Consider the following 17545-nt stretch of genomic DNA (forward strand, 5'->3'; position numbering starts at 1 on the left):
CGCAGTAATACCAACACTGGATACTATAATCACAGTAATACATACTGGATACTATGATCACAGTAATACATACTGGATTCTATAATCACAGTAATACATGCTGGATACAATAATCACAGTAATACATACTGGATACTATAATCACAGTAATACACACACTGGATACTATCATCACAGTAATACATATTGGATACTATAATCACAGTAATACATACAGGATACTATAATCACAGTAATACACACTGGACACTATAATCACAGTAATACACACTGGATACTATAATCACAGTAATACATACTGGATACTATATTCACAGTAATACATACAGGATACTATAATCACAGTAATACATGCTGGATACTATAATCACAGTAATACATACTGGACACAATAATCACAGTAATACATATTGGATACTATGATCACGGTAATACATACTGGATACTATAATCAAAGTAATACATGCTGGATACTATAATCACAGTAATACATACAGGATACTATAATCACAGTAATACACACTGGACACTATAATCACAGTAATACATATTGGATACTATAATCGCAGTAATACACACACTGGATACTATGATCACGGTAATACATACTGGATACTATAATCAAAGTAATACATGCTGGATACTATAATCACAGTAATACATACAGGATACTACAATCACAGTAATACACACTGGACACTATAATCACAGTAATACATATTGGATACTATAATCACAGTAATACATATTAGATACTATAATCACAGTAATACATACTGGATACTATAATCACAGTAATACCCGCTGGATACTATAATCACAGTAATACATACGGGATACTATAATCACAGTAATACATACTGGATACTATAATAACAGTAATACATACTGGATACTATAGTCACAGTAATACACACACTGGATACTATGATCACGGTAATACATACTGGATACTATAATCAAAGTAATACATGCTGGATACTATAATCACAGTAATACATACAGGATACTATAATCACAGTAATACACACTGGACACTATAATCACAGTAATACATATTGGATACTATAATCGCAGTAATACACACACTGGATACTATGATCACGGTAATACATACTGGATACTATAATCAAAGTAATACATGCTGGATACTATAATCACAGTAATACATACAGGATACTATAATCACAGTAATACACACTGGACACTATAATCACAGTAATACATATTGGATACTATAATCACAGTAATACATATTAGATACTATAATCACAGTAATACATACTGGATACTATAATCACAGTAATACATACTGGACACAATAATCACAGTAATACATATTGGATCCTATAATCACAGTAATACTCACACTGGATACTTTAATCACAGTAATACATACTGGATACTATAATTACAGTAATACATACTGGATACTATAATCACAGTAATACACACACTGGATACTATAATCGCAGTAATACACACACTGGACACTATGATCACAGTAATACATACTGGATACTATAATCACAGTAATACATGCTGGATACTATAATCACAGTAATACATACAGGATACTATAATCACAGTAATACTCACACTGGACACTATAATCACAGTAACACATACTGGATACTATAATCACAGTAATACATGCTGGATACTATAATCACAGTAATACTCACACTGGATAATTTAATGACTGTAATAAACACTGAATACTATAGTCACAGTTATACCCGCTGGAAACTATAATCACAGTAATACATACTGGATACTATACATACTGGATACTATAATAACAGTAATACATACTGGATACTATAATCGCACTAATACATATTGGATACTATAATCGCAGTAATACCAACACTGGATACTATAATCACAGTAATACATACTGGATACTATGATCACAGTAATACATACTGGATTCTATAATCACAGTAATACATGCTGGATACAATAATCACAGTAATACATACTGGATACTATAATCACAGTAATACACACACTGGATACTATCATCACAGTAATACATACTGGATACTATAATCACAGTAATACATACTGGACACAATAATCACAGTAATACATATTGGATACTATAATCACAGTAATACATAATGGATACTATAATCACAGTAATACATATTGGATACTATAATCACAGTAATACATACAGGATACTATAATCACAGTAATACACACTGGACACTATAATCACAGTAATACACGCTGGATACTATAATCACAGTAATACATACTGGATACTATATTCACCGTAATACATACAGGATACTATAATCACAGTAATACATGCTGGATACTATAATCACAGTAATACATGCTGTATACTATAATCACAGTTATACACACACTGGATACTATAATTACAGTTATACACACACTGGATACTATAATCGCAGTAATACACACACTGGATACTATAATCACAGTAATACACACACTGGATACTATAATCACAGTAATACATACTGGATACTATAATCACAGTAATACATACGGGATACTATAATCACAGTGATTCATATTGGATACTATAATCACAGTAATACTCACACTGGAAACTATAATCACAGTAATACATACTGGATACTATAATTACAGTAATACATACTGGATACTATAATCACAGTAATACACACACTAGATAATATAATCGCAGTAATACACACACTGGATACCATAATCACAGTAATACATACTGGATACTATGATCACAGTATTACATACTGGATACTATAATCACAGTAATACATGCTGGATACTATAATCACAGTAATACATACTGGATACTATAATCACAGTAATACACACACTGGATACTATAGTCACAGTAATACACGATGGATACTATAATCACAGTAATACATACTGGATACTATAATCACAGTAATACATGCTGGATACTATAATCACAGTAATACATACTGGATATTATAATTACAGTAATAGATACTGGATACTGTAATCACAGTAATACACACACTGGATACTATAATCGCAGTAATACACACACTGGATACTATGATCACGGTAATACATACTGGATAATATAATCACAATAATACATACAGGATACTATAATCACAGTAATACACACTGGACACTATAATCACAGTAATACATATTGGATACTATAATCACAGTAATACACACACTGGATACTATAATCACAGTAATACATACTGGATACTATGATCACAGTAATACATGCTGGATACTATAATCGCAGTAATACATGCTGGATACTATAATCACAGTTATGCTCACACTGGATAATTTAATCACTGTAATAAACACTGGATACTATAGTCACAGTTATACCCGCTGGATACTATAATCACAGTAATTGTCACGTCCTGGCCAGTATAAGGTTAATTGGTATTGTAGTTTGGTCAGGACGTGGCAGAGGGTATTTGTTTTATGTGGTTCGGGGTGGTGTTTTGGAAAATAGGGTGTTTGATTTAGTATTTCCGGGTTTTTGGTTTATGGTCTGTGTTTATGTATTTCTATGTGTTATCTAGTTAGTTGTATGTCTATGTTTGGTTAATTGGGGTGGACTTCCAATTGAAGGCAGCTGTGTGGTGTTGCCTTTGATTGGAAGTCCTATATTAGTTGGGTGTGTTTGTTTGTCTAATTGTGGGAGATTGTCTTTGGATTGCTGTGTTGCCTTCAAGGCTGTCATTTTGTCGTTCATCGTTTTGTTTATTTTTTGTATACGTGTTTGTTTGTTTTTTTCCTTCTTTTCCGTTAAATAAAGAAGATAAGTATACACATACCTGCTGCGTTTTGGTCCGCCATTTCTAACGACGAGCGTGACAGTAATACATGCTGGATACTTTAATCACAGTAATACCCGCTGGATACTATAATCACAGTAATACACGCACTGCATACTATAATCACAGTAATACATACTGGATAATTTAATCACAGTAGTACACACTGGATACTTCTACAGCTGCATTACTTGCTGTTTGGGGTTTTAGGCTGGGTTTCTGTACAGCACTTTGAGATATCAGCTGATGTAAGAAGGGCTATATAAATACATTTGATTTGATTTGACACTATAATCACAGTAATACATACTGGACAATTTTAATCACAGTAATTCATACTGGATACTATAATCACAGTAATACATACACACTGCACACTATAATCACAGTAATAAATACTGGATAATTTAATCACAGTAATACATACTGGATAATTTAATCACAGTAATACATACTGGATAATTTAATCACAGTAATACACACTGGATACTATAATCACAGTAATACATACTGGATACTATAATCACAGAAATACACACTGGATACAATAATCACAGTAATACATACTGGATACTATAATCACAGTAATACACACTGGATACTATAATCACAGTAATACATACTGGATACTATAATCACAGTAATACTACAAAGGGAAACCCAACTGCGAGCTGCCCAGTGATGCGAGCCTACTAGATGGGCTAAATGCCTTTAATGCTCACTTCGAGGCAAGCAACACTGAAGCATGCATGAGAGCACCATGCATGCTTGCAATGGACGATTGTGTGATCACGCTCGCCGTAGCCGATGTGAGCAAGACCTTTAAACAGGTGAACATTTACAAGTGTCACGTCTGCTCCCGCTCTCCCCCCTGGTGCTTGAGGGCGCCAGGCTGCCCTGCATCACGCACTCCTGCAATCAATTACGCACACCTGCCTTCCCTCGTCACGCGCTTCAGCGATATTAGACTCACTTATCATCTGTTTATTACCTCCCCTATATTTGTCAGTTTCCCTGCTGATGCATTGATTGTTTTTTGTCTTTGTTTTCTTTTATGCTGATGCTGTTCCTGTCTCGTTCCATGTCCGTTCCTTATTAAATGTTTAACTCCCCATACCTGCTTCATCTCTCCAGCGTCATTCCATGTGACAACAAGGCCACGGGCCAGACGGATTACCAGGATGTGTACTCAAAGCATGCGCAGACCAACTGGCAAGGGTCTTCACTGACATTTTCAACCTCTCCCTGACCTAGTCTGTAATACCTACATGTATCAAGCAGACCTCCATAGTCCCTGTGCCCAAGAAAGCGAAGGTAACCTGCCTAAACAATTAACGACCCGTAGCACTCACGTCGGTAGCCATGAAGTGCTTTGAAAGGCTGGTCATGACTCACAACACCATCATCCCGGAAACCCTAGACCCACTTCAATTCGCATATCACCCCAATAGATCCACAGATGATGCAATCTCAATCGCACTCCACACTGCCCTTTCCCACCTGGACAAAAGGAACACCCATGTGACAGTTTTATTTCAATCTCTTCATTCAAAGACTCAATCTTGGACACTCTTACTGACAGTTGTGACTGCTTTGCGTGATGTATTGTTGTCTCTACCTTCTTGTCCTTTGTGCTGTAGTCTGTGCTCAATAATGTTTGTACCATGTTTTGTGCTGCTACCATGTTGTGTTGCTTTCCATGTTGTTGTCATGTGGTGTTGCTACCTTGCTGTGTTGTCATGTGTTGCTGCCCTGCTATTTTGTTGTCTTAGGTCTCTCTACTTGTGATGTGTGTTTTGTCCTATATTTATATTGTATTTATTTTTATTTTTAATCCCAGGCCCTGTCCCAGCAGAAGGCATTTTGCCTTTTGGTAGGCCACCATTGTAAATAAGAATTTGTTCTTAACTGACGAAAATAGTTAAATAAAGGTTAAATAAAAAAATGTATAAAATAAAACATGTGAGAATGCTGTTCATTGACTACAGCTCAGCGTTCAACACCATAGTGCCCACGAAGCTCATTACTAAGCTGAGGACACTGGGACTAAACACCTCCCTCTGCTACTGGATTCTGGACTTCCATACGGGCCTCCCCCAGGTGGTAAGGGTAGGCCACAACACATCTGCCACTCTGATCTTCAATATGGGACCCCTCAGGGGTGCATGCTTAGTCCCTCCTGTACTCCCTGTTCACCCACGACTGCGTGGCCAAGCACGGCTCCAACACCATCATTAAGTTGGCTGATGACACAACGGTGGTAGGCCTGATCACCGACAACGATGAGACAGCCTATAGGGAGGAGATCAGAGCCCTGGCAGTGTTGTGCCAGGATAACAACCTCTACCTCACTGTGAGCAAGTCATAGGAGATGATCATGGACTACAGGAAAAGGAGGGCCGAACACACCCTCAGTCACATCGACGGGGCTATAGTGGAGCGGGTCGAGAGTTTCAAGTTCCTTGGTGTCCACATCACCAACAAACTATCATGGTCCAAACACATCAAAAAAGTTGTGAAGAGGGCACGACAAAGCCTTTTGCCCCTCAGAAGACTGAAAAGATTTGTCATGGGTCCCCAGATCCTCAAAAAGTTCTACAGCTACACCATCGAGAGCATCCTGGCCGGTTGCATCACCGCCTGGTATGGCAACTGCTCGGCCTCCGACCGCAAGGCACTACAGACAGTAGTGCGTACAGCCCAGTACATCACTGAGGCCAAGCTTCCTGCCATCCAGGACCTACAGTTGAAGTCTTCCGGCCTTTCAGGCCGCTCAGCAAAACGATATAGGACTCGTTTTACTGTGGACAAAGATACTTTTGAATCTGGAAATTGCTCCCAAGGATGAACCAGGCTTGTGGAGGTCTACATTTATTTTTCAGAGGTCTTGGCTGATTTCTTTTGATTTTCCCATGATGTCAAGCAAAGAGGCACTAAGTTTGATGGTAGGCCTTGAAATACATCCACAGGTACACCTCCAATTGACTCAAATGATGTAATTTAGCCTATCAGAAGCTTCTAAAGCCATGACATAATTTTCTGGTATTTTCCAAGCTGTTTAAAGGCACAGTCAACTTAGTGTATGTAAACTCCTGACCCACTGGAATTGTGGTACAATGAATTATAAGTGAAATAATCTGTCTGTAAACAATTGTTGGAAAAATTGCTTGTGTCATGCACAAAGTAGATGTCCTAACTGACTTGCCAAAACTATAGTTTGTTAACAAGAAATTTGTGGAGTGGTTGAAAAACGAGTTTAAATGACTCCAACCTAAGTGTATGTAAACTTCCGACTTCAACTGTACATACTAGGCGGTGTCAGATGAAGGCCCCAAAAAATGGTCAAAGACTCCAGCCACCCTAGTCATAGACTGTTCTCTCTGCTACCGCACGGCAAGCAGAACTGGAGCGCCAAGTCTAGGACCAAAAGGCTCCTTAACAGCTTCTACCCCCAAGCCATAAGACTTCTGAATTCATCAAATGGCCACCCAGTATATTTAATTGACACCCAACCCCCTCTGTTTATACACTGCTGCTATTCACTGTTTATTATCTATGCATAGCCACTTTACCCCTACCTACATGTACAAATTACTGTACCGCCACACATTGACTCGGTACTGGTACCTCCTGTATATAGCCTGCGTATTGTTATTTGTTTTACTTTTATTTTTATATTTTATTTTATTTTATTTTGTAAATATTTTCATAATAACTCTATTTCTTAAACTGCATTGTTGGTTAAGGGCTTGTAAGAAAGCATTTTCCGGTAAGGGCTACATATGTTGTATTCGGCGCATGTGACAAATAAAAATTGATTTGATACATACACTACTGTTGAACAGTTTGGGGTCACTTAGAAATGTCCTTGTTATTGAAAGAAAAGCAACAAAAAAATCCATTAAAATAACATCAAATTGATCAGAAATACGGTGTAGACATTGTTAATGTTGTAAATGACTATTGTAGCTGGAAACGGCAGATTTTGTTTTTGAATATCTACATAGGCGTACCGAGCCCCAATATCAGCAACCATCACTCCTGTGTTCCAATGGCATGTTGTTTTCTCTGAACTAGTTGAGTATCTGGAGCATCAGCATTTGTGGATTCAATTCAAAATAACTTTCTTCTGAAACTCATGGAATAGCCTTCATTTCTCAGAACAAGAATAGACTGACGAGTTTCAGAAGAAAGTCTTTGTTTCTGGCCATTTTGAGCCTGTAATCGAACCCACAAATGCTGATGCTCCAGATACTCAACTAGTCTAAAGAAGGTCAGTTTTATTGCTTCTTTAATCAGAACAACAGTTTTCAGCTGTGCTAACATAATTGCAAAAGGGTTTTCTAATGATCAATTAGCTTTTTAAAATGATAAACTTGGATTAGCTAACACAATGTGCCATTGGAACACAGGAGTGATGGTTGCTGATAATACGCCTATGTAGATATTTAAATGTAGATATTACATTTAAAAAATCTGGCGATTCCAGCTACAATAGTCATTTACAACATTAACAATGTCTACACTGTATTTCTGATCAATTTGATGTTATTTTAATGGGAAATTGTGATTTTCTTTAAAAAACAAGGACATTTCCTTGTGACCCCAACCTTTTGAATGGTAGTGTACATACTGGACACTATAATCACAGTAATACATACAGGATACTATAATCACAGTAATACACACTGGACACTATAATCACAGTAAAACATACAGGATACTATAATCACAGTAATACATACAGGATACTATAATCACAGTAATACATACAGGATACTATAATCACAGTAATACATACAAAATACTATAATCACAGTAATACATACAGGATACTATAATCACAGTAATATATACAGAATACTATAATCACAGTAATACATACACACTGGACACTATAATCACAGTTATACACACTGGACACTATAATCACAGTAATACATACACACTGGACACTATAATCACAGTAATAACTAATGCATACTATCATCATAGTAATTCATACACACTGGATTGACAGGCCAGCCTAGTTCTGCTGCCTTAGTCCGTTTATCTCCAACATCGGTTGCACAACCACATATCCGTTTTTTTGCATTATCATTGTCGTAAGTCTTTTTTGTCTAGATTTTATCATTATCATGTTACAGAGTGTGAGGAAGCCTGTAGCAGTCATATACCAAATTACAAGATTTACTGTGGGCCTTACTCACCCCCCAGAGGTGTGTGACGGATAGTGCAAGACAGAAACACATACATATACACACACACACACACACCTAAGACGGAAAGACGCAAACAAACAAATAGCCCAAATACCTCAGAAAGACATAACATCCGAGCCTCGACAGACGATGGTGACGTTAGACAACACACAAGCTAACGTCTAGCAGGTTCAACCCTCCACAAAAGCTAACATCACACCATTTGAACCCGGCTGTTAAGAGTAAGAGCTCTTAGCTAGGCCCCTAGACATAGTATCCATATCTGTCATGTTGCATCAACCCAAAGGGCTTCATAATATTTGTACACGCACACATTTGATGATCCTCTCAATATGTCAGACTGTGTAAAGATAATAAATAGATAGAACATGCTCCTTCTCCCCAGAGAGTGAGGGAGAGTGAGGGAGATGGAAGGATAGATAGGAGGAGAACATTTCAGTCATGGAAAAAAAGAACGTGCGTGTCATTTCAGCAGCTGGTCTGAGTGATGCGACGTGAAGCGGTATAAATCTTAGATAGCAGGGGAGAGGAGAACACACACACACACACGCACACACACGCACGCACGCACGCGCACGCACACGCACGCATGCGCACGCGCACGCACACACACACACACACACCCTCTCTCATTCCCACATACAGTTGAACACTCACCTCCAAATTCAAAGAGCTTCAGATACATCAATCGAAGAGTATAAGATTGGGATATTAGGAGTGTGTACTTAAAGGGATTCTCTAGTACTTTTATATACTTTTTAGCCAGTAGTTTTAAAGTTGCGCTCACAAAAAGTGGTCCCCTAAAAGTGTGTACTGTGTCACATACAGTATGTGCAGATATTGCTCTCTCGCTCTGCTGTGGGTGCATGATGTGCATCTTACTAGCTGTCACTCAAATTAGTATTTCTATTTGTTATGGATCCCCATTATTATATATTTTTTAACCTTTATTTAACTAGGCAAACTAGATCCCAATTAGCTGCTGCCAAGGCACCAGCTACTCCTCCTGGGGTCTGGCAAAATTAAGGCAGTTGTACAATTTTAAAAACATTACAATATATTCATTATAGAATTCACAACACACTAAGTTTGTGCCCTCAGGCCCATACTCCACTGCCACATATCTACAACACAAAATCCATATGTTTTTTTGATCTGTTTTTAAAATCTGATTCAACTGCTTAAATCAGTTACCTGATGGGGAATAGAGTTGCATGTAGTCTCTACGTCTGTTCTGGACTTGGGGACTGTGAAGAGACCTCTCATGTCTGAGCGGTGTGCTAGTCGTTTAAAACAGACAGCTCGGTGCATGTCAATACCTCACACAAATACAAGTAGTGATGAAGTCAATCTCTCCTCTACTTTAAACCAGGAGAGATTGACATGCATATTATAAATGTTTGCTCTTTGTGTACATCCAAGGGCCAGCCTTGCTGCCCTGTTCTGAGCCAATTGCAATTTTCTTAAGTCCCTCTTTGTGGACCCTGACCACACGACTGAACAGTAGTCCAGGTGAGACAAAACTAGGGCCTGTAGGACCTGCCATGGAGATAGTGCTGTTAAGAAGGGAGTACAACACTTCATTATGGACAGACGTCTCCCCATCTTAGCTAATGTTGTATCAATATGTTTTAACCATGACAGTTTACAATCCAAGGTTACTCCAAGCAGTTTAGTCACCTCAACTTGCTCAATTTCCACATTATTTATTACAAGATTTACTTGAGGTTTAGGATTTAGTGAATGATTTGTCCCAAATACAATGCTTTTAGTTTTAGAAATATTTAGGACTAACTTATTCCTTGCCACCCATTCTGAAACTAACTGCAGCTCTTTGTTAAGTGTTAGAGTTATTTCAGTCGCTGTAGTAGCTAACATGTATAGTCTTGAGTCATCTACAGTGAGGGAAAGAAGTATTTGATCCCCTGCTGATTTTGTACGTTTGTCCACTGACAAAGAAATGATCAGTCTATAATTTTAATGGTAGGTTTACTTGAACAGTGAGAGACAGAATAACAACAAAAAAATCCTGAAAAACGCATGTCAAAAATGTTATAAATTGATTTGCATTTTAATGAGGGAAATAAGTATTTGACCCCCTCTTAATCAGAAAGATTTCTGGCTTCCAGGTGTCTTTTATACAGGTAACGAGCTGAGATTAGGAGCACACTCTTAAAGGGAGTGCTCCTAATCTCAGCTTGTTACCTGTATAAAAGACACCTGTCCACAGAAGCAATCAATCAATCAGATTCCAAACTCTCCACCATGGCCAAAACCAAAGAGCTCTCCAAGGATATCAGGGACAAGATTGTAGACCTACACAAGGCTGGAATGGCCTACAAGACCATCGCCAAGCAGCTTGGTGAGAAGGTGACAACAGTTGGTGCGATTATTCGCAAATGGAAGAAACACAAAAGAACTGTCAATCTCCCTCGGCCTGGGGCTCCATGCAAGATCTCACCACGTGGAGTTGCAATGATCATGAGAATGGTGGGGAATCAGCCCAGAACTACACGGGAGGATCTTGTCAATGATCTCAAGGCAGCTGGGACCATAGTCACCAAGAAAACAATTGGTAACACACTACGCCATGAAGGACTGAAATCCTGCTGTGCCCGCAAGGTCCCCCTGCTCAAGAAAGCACATATACATGCCCGTCTGAAGTTTGCCAATGAACATCTGAATGATTCAGAGGACAACTGGGTGAAAGTGTTGTGGTCAGATGAGACCAAAATGGAGCTCTTTGGCATCAACTCAACTCGCCGTGTTTGGAGGAGGAGGAATGCTGCCTATGACCCCAAGAACACCATTCCCACTGTCAAACATGGAGGTGGAAACATTATGCTTTGGGGACAACTTCACCGCATCAAAGGGACGATGGACAGGGCCATGTAGCGTCAAATCTTGGGTGAGAACCTCCTTCCCTCAGCCAGGGCATTGAAAATGGGTCGTGGATGGGTATTCCAGCATCACAATGACCCAAAACACACGGCCAAGGCAACAAAGGAGTGGCTCAAGAAGAAGCACATTAAGGTCCTGGAGTGGCCTAGCCAGTCTCCAGACCTTAATCCCATAGAAAATCTGTGGAGGGAGCTGAAGGTTCAAGTTGCCAAACGTCAGCTTCGAAACCTTAATGACTTGGAGAAAATCTGCAAGGAGGAGTGGGACAAAATGCCTCCTGAGATGTGTGCAATCCTGGTGGCCAACTACATGAAACGTCTGACCTCTGTGATTGCCAACAAGGGTTTTGCCACCAAGTACTAAGTCATGTTTTTGCAGAGGGGTCAAATACTTATTTACCTCATTAAAATACAAATACTTTTATAACATTTTTGACATGTGTTTTCTGGATTTTTTGGTTGTTATTCTGTCTCTCACTGTTCAAATGAACCTACCATTAAAATTATAGACTGATAATTTCTTTGTCAGTGGGCAACTGTACAGAATCAGCAGGGGATCAAATACTTTTTTCCCTCACTGTACATACATAGACACCCTGGCTTTGCTCAGAGGTAGTCAGAATATGAATGTCATCTGTTACCAGCAAGTTATTAATTTCATGAACCTTGTTTCTTAAACTAAATATGTTAACGGGGGCAATTTTGAGCACTTTTATTAGATGCTTGCTTGTTTTCATTGCTTTACTGGGAAGCTTAACAGAAGTAGATGTTCTCATGTTATTTATGTTAGCACAGGGTAAACTGCACACCGCCTCAGTGCTAACAGCGAAAATCTGGTTCATAGGCGCATGATTGCTGCATATAATAGCTGTAGGATCAGCAGAGGCATTCAGGGTAGTTAGATGGACATAAATTAGGTTACTTACTTTGTGTCTACCGACACCCTTGGTATAATGTACCAAAATGCATTATGACAACACAGCGACACAATGGTAGGGATTAACTGAGCTGGGTTTGGGTCATTGACAAGTCATTGTCTCAACGCAGCCTTATAATGCTGTGAAAGGATCGAGAAACCCAAATGATTTGGGTGGATCCCATTCTCCTGATAAAATGTGTTTTGTTTCCAAAAGGTATCGAAATTGTCAACACAAGTTACACCCATTGAGCTGCAATAATCACGTAGCCAGTTTCCTTCTAAAGCGTTCAATGCCACGATTCAGGGAGGGCACAGGGCCAGATAGGATGGGTATTTTATTACTGTCTAGCAGAGATTCAACCAGCTCTTTGAAATGCAGTTTCAACTGTTCAGAGCTGCCCTTCATGATGTCATTAAAACCCACATGGACTATGATAGAAGCGATGTCCATGTCCTGGCGTAGTACATTCGGCAGCAGATTAGTAATGTCATTTGTAATTTAATCGAGTTCCGGGATAGGACATTGTTTTTGCACCTGGAACAGTCACATTTCATACAATGGAGCTGCCCAAAATCACGGCTGGCGAGAAAGACGAGAAAATCCGCCCACTCCCTCGCTTCCCAGAATGGCTGGGAGTGTAGGCTGCTTTGCGTTTGGCCATTGTCTTCGGCTTCCATGGCTTGTGACATGTGACCATCGTTGCTTGCTCCTCTTGCTGTGCTCCTTCGACTCCGCTATCAGATGGCAAATGAACTCTGGCCAACACCGGCCAATCGGATAACGACAAACGACAAGATGGAGATGCATCCAGCATGCGCGAACGTCATCCAGCCACCGGCGTAGAAAAGGTAAATATTGCACCCTGCGTTTTCCACAGTTTCTTATGTAGACTGGCGACCAGCGTGATCAAGGAAGCCAGCTCAAGCCTGTAATCCTCGGCAAGCAAACAATTGCTGCATTGGAACTCTGAGGGATCCAGTTTGTCCCAAAACAAAGCGTAGTAGATCAAATCAAATCAAATTTGTTTTGTCACATGCTCCGAATACAACAGGTGTAGACCATACTGTGAAATGCTGACTTACAAGCCCTTAACCAACAATGCAGTTCAAGAAAGAGTTAAGAAAACTTCTACTAAATAAACTAAAGTAAAAATAGTAAAATAAAATAAAAAGTAACACAATAAAAATAACAATAACCAGGCTATATACAGGGGGTAGCGGTACCGAGTCAATGTGTGGGGTTACAGGTTAGTTGACTTATTTTGTACATGTACGTAGGGGTAAGTGACTAGAGATAACAAACAGCGAGTAGCAGCAGTGTAAAAACAAAGAGGGGGGGGGGCAATGCATATAGTCAGGGTGGTCATTTGATTAATTGTTCAGCAATCTCATGGCTTGGGGGTAGAAGCTGTTAAGCAGCCTTTTGGTCCAAGACTTGACGCTCCTGTACCGCTTGCCGTGTGGTAGCAGAAGGAATAGTCTATGACTTGGGTGACTGGAGTCTTTGACAATTTTTTGGGCCTTCCTCTGACACCGCCTAGTATATAGGTCCTGGATGGTAGGAAGCTTGGCCCCAGTGATGTACTGGGCCGTACGCACTACCCTCTGTTGCACCTTATGCCGAGCAGCCGAGCATGCCGAGCAGTTGCCATGCCAGGTGGTGATGTTACCGGTCAGGATGCTCTCGATGGTGCAGCTGTAGAACTTTTTGAGGATCTGGGGACCCATGCCAAATCTTTTCAGTCTTCTGAGGGGGAATAAGAGTTGTCGTGCCCTCTTCACAACTGTCTTGGTGTGTTTGGACCATGATAGTTTGTTGGTGATGTGGACACCAAGGAACTTGAATATCTCGACCCGCTCCACTACAGCCCCATCGATGTTAACGGGGGCTTGTTCGGCCCGCCTTTTCCTGTAGTCCACGATCAGCTCCTTTGCTTTGCTCCTTTTGAGGGAGAGGTTGTTGTCCTGGCACCACACTGCCAGGTTTCTGACCTCCTCCCTATAGGCTGTCTCTGGTCGGTGATCAGGCCTACCACTGCTGTGTCGTCAGCAAATTTAACAATGGTTTTTGAGTCGTGTTTGGCCACGCAGTCGTGGGTGAACAGGGAGTACAGGAGGGGACTAAGCACGCACCCCTGAGGGGCCCCTGTGTTGAGGATCAGCGTGGCAGATGTGTTGTTACCTACCCTTACCACCTGGGGGCGGCCCGTCAGGAAGTCCAGGATCCAGTAACAGAGGGAGGTGTTTAGTCCCAGGATCCTTAGCATAGTGATGAGCTTTGAGGGCACTATGGTGTTGAACGCTGAGCTGTAGTCAATGAACAGCATTCTCACATAGGTGTTCCTTTTGTCCAGGTGGGAAAGGGTAGATACAGCTCTGAAACCGGTCATTTACTTCATTGGAAAACTCATCTGGGAATAACTTTGTTGGCTTGATGGCCAACGTTAGTAGCAAGAGTCCTGAAGCTTATTGGTTGAGTTCAAACTGCTAGCAGGCCCATGTGGGGGAAGATGTAAGGAAAACTGCACAGCACAACTTCAAGAAAAACAGTTGCTTTCAAACTAGGGATTTAGTGGCTAATTGAGGTAAAACAGTAATTCTACTCAAAGATAATGCATGTGTGAACGACAAATCCAGCCCAAAGTGGGAGGTTTAAAACATACTTAGTGGCCAAAGTTCCGGAGCATATCTTTAACTGCCCATCATATACATGTACCTATAAACACACACTAACCAATTCTGATTCATGTGAAATGAGTTGAAGGGTGTGTGTGTGAGAGAGAGAGAGAGAGAGAGAGAGAGAGAGAGAGAGAGAGAGAGAGAGAGAGAGAGAGAGAGAGAGAGAGAGAGAGAGAGAGAGAGAGAGAGAGAGAGAGAGAGAGAGAGAGAGAGAGAGACTGCACTGGGGTTACCAGTGTATCATGCTGCATGAAGTTATTTCGTCCCTCATTCTCCTCCTCTTCATCTTTTTACTTATCCTCTCTCCTTTCCTCCCTTCTCTCTCCTTTCTTCTCTCTGTAGACCACCTTAGGACAAGTAGATCCCTCTCTCTCTAAATGTAATCAGCAGACCACCTCAGGTCAGTAGCTCTCTCTCTCTCTCTCAATTCTCAATTTAGGGGGCTTTATTGGCATGGGAAACATATGTTTACTTTGTCAAAGCAAGTGAAAAAGATAATAAACAAAAGTGAAATAAACAAATAATGTACAGTAAACATTACACTCACAAAAGTTTCAAAAGAATAAAGAAATGTCATAAATATAGGTTGTATGTACAATGGTGTTTGTTCTTCACTGGTTGCCCTTTTCTTGTGGCAACAGGTCACAAATATTGCTGCTGTGATTGCACACTGTGGTATTTCACTCAATAGACATGGGAGTTTATCAAAATTGGACTTGTTTTCAAATTCTTTGTGGGTCTGTGTAATCTGAGGGAAATATGTGTCTAATATGTTCATACATTTGGCAGGAGGTTAGGAAGTGCAGCTCAGTTTCCACCTCATTTTGTGGGCAGTGTGCACATAGCCTGTCTTCTCTTGAGAGCCAGGTCTGCGTATGGTTGTGTCTGTTTTTTGACCACACACTTGTTGTTTGTGTACATGGATTTTATAATGTTGTATGTTTTTCCCCATCACCACCTCACACCAATTTGTATAGCAGGCCCTCATGCCAAATTGTGTCAAAAGCTTTTTTTAAATCAACAAAGCATGAGAAGACTTTGCCTTTGTTTTGATTTGTTTGTTTGTCAATTAGGGTGTGCAGGGTGAATGCGTGGTCTGTCATACGCTAATTTGGTAAAAACATTTGCTCAGTCCATTGTTTTCACTGAGGAAATGTACGAGTCTGCTGTTAATGATAATGCAGAGGATTTTCCCAAGGTTGCTGTTGACACATATCCCACGGTAGTTATTGGGGTCAAATTTGTCTCCACTTTTGTGGATTGGGGTGATCAGTCCTTGGTTCCAAATATTGGGGAATTTTCCAGAGCTATGGATGATGTTAAAGAGTTTAAGTGTAGCCAATTGAAATTCGTGTTCTGTATATTTCATTTAGGATACCATCAACACCACAGGCCTTTCTGGGTTGGAGGGTTTGAATTTTGTCCTGTGTTAATCCAGTGGGTTCTGGTAGTCTTTAATAGTTGATTATAAGATTTGTATCTGATCATGTATATGTTTTTGCTGTTTGCTATTTGTTATAGGGCCAAAAAGATTGGAGAAGGTTTATCGATAGATCTCCGTTTTGGATAGATAACTCTTCGTGATGTTGTTTGTTTAGAGTTTTGCAATTTTCCCAGAAGTGGTTAGATTCTATGGATTCTTCAATTACATTGAGATGATTTTACGCACTGTTCCTTTTTTTCCCGTAGTGTATTTCTGTATTGTTTTAGTGATTCACCATAGTGAAGGTGTAGACTCAGGTTTTCTGGGTCTCTATCTTTTTGGTTGGTTAGGTTTCTCAATTTCTTTCTTAGGTTTTTGCATTCTTCATCAAAACATTTGTCTGCTTGACATTTTTTGAGTTGATAGGGAAGCTGAGAGGTCAAATATACTGTTTAAGTTTTCTACTGCCAAGTTTACACCTTCACTATTACAGTGAAACATTTTGTCCAGGAAATTGTCTAGAAGGCCTTGAATTTGTTGTTGCCTAATTGTTTTTTGGCAGGTTTCCATACTACTTTCCTTCCATCTATAGCATT

The 17545-nt window shown here is 39.9% G+C and overlaps 1 protein-coding gene across 1 annotated transcript in view; it reads right to left on the reverse strand.

Moving 5' to 3' along the window:
• The window catches only part of LOC106581442 (trichohyalin), a 74531-nt gene that overhangs the window by 34811 nt on the left and 22175 nt on the right, over positions 1-17545 (reverse strand). The window lies entirely within an intron of this gene.

The sequence above is a fragment of the Salmo salar genome, chromosome ssa20, assembly GCF_905237065.1.
Source record: "Salmo salar chromosome ssa20, Ssal_v3.1, whole genome shotgun sequence".
NCBI lineage: Eukaryota > Metazoa > Chordata > Actinopteri > Salmoniformes > Salmonidae > Salmo > Salmo salar.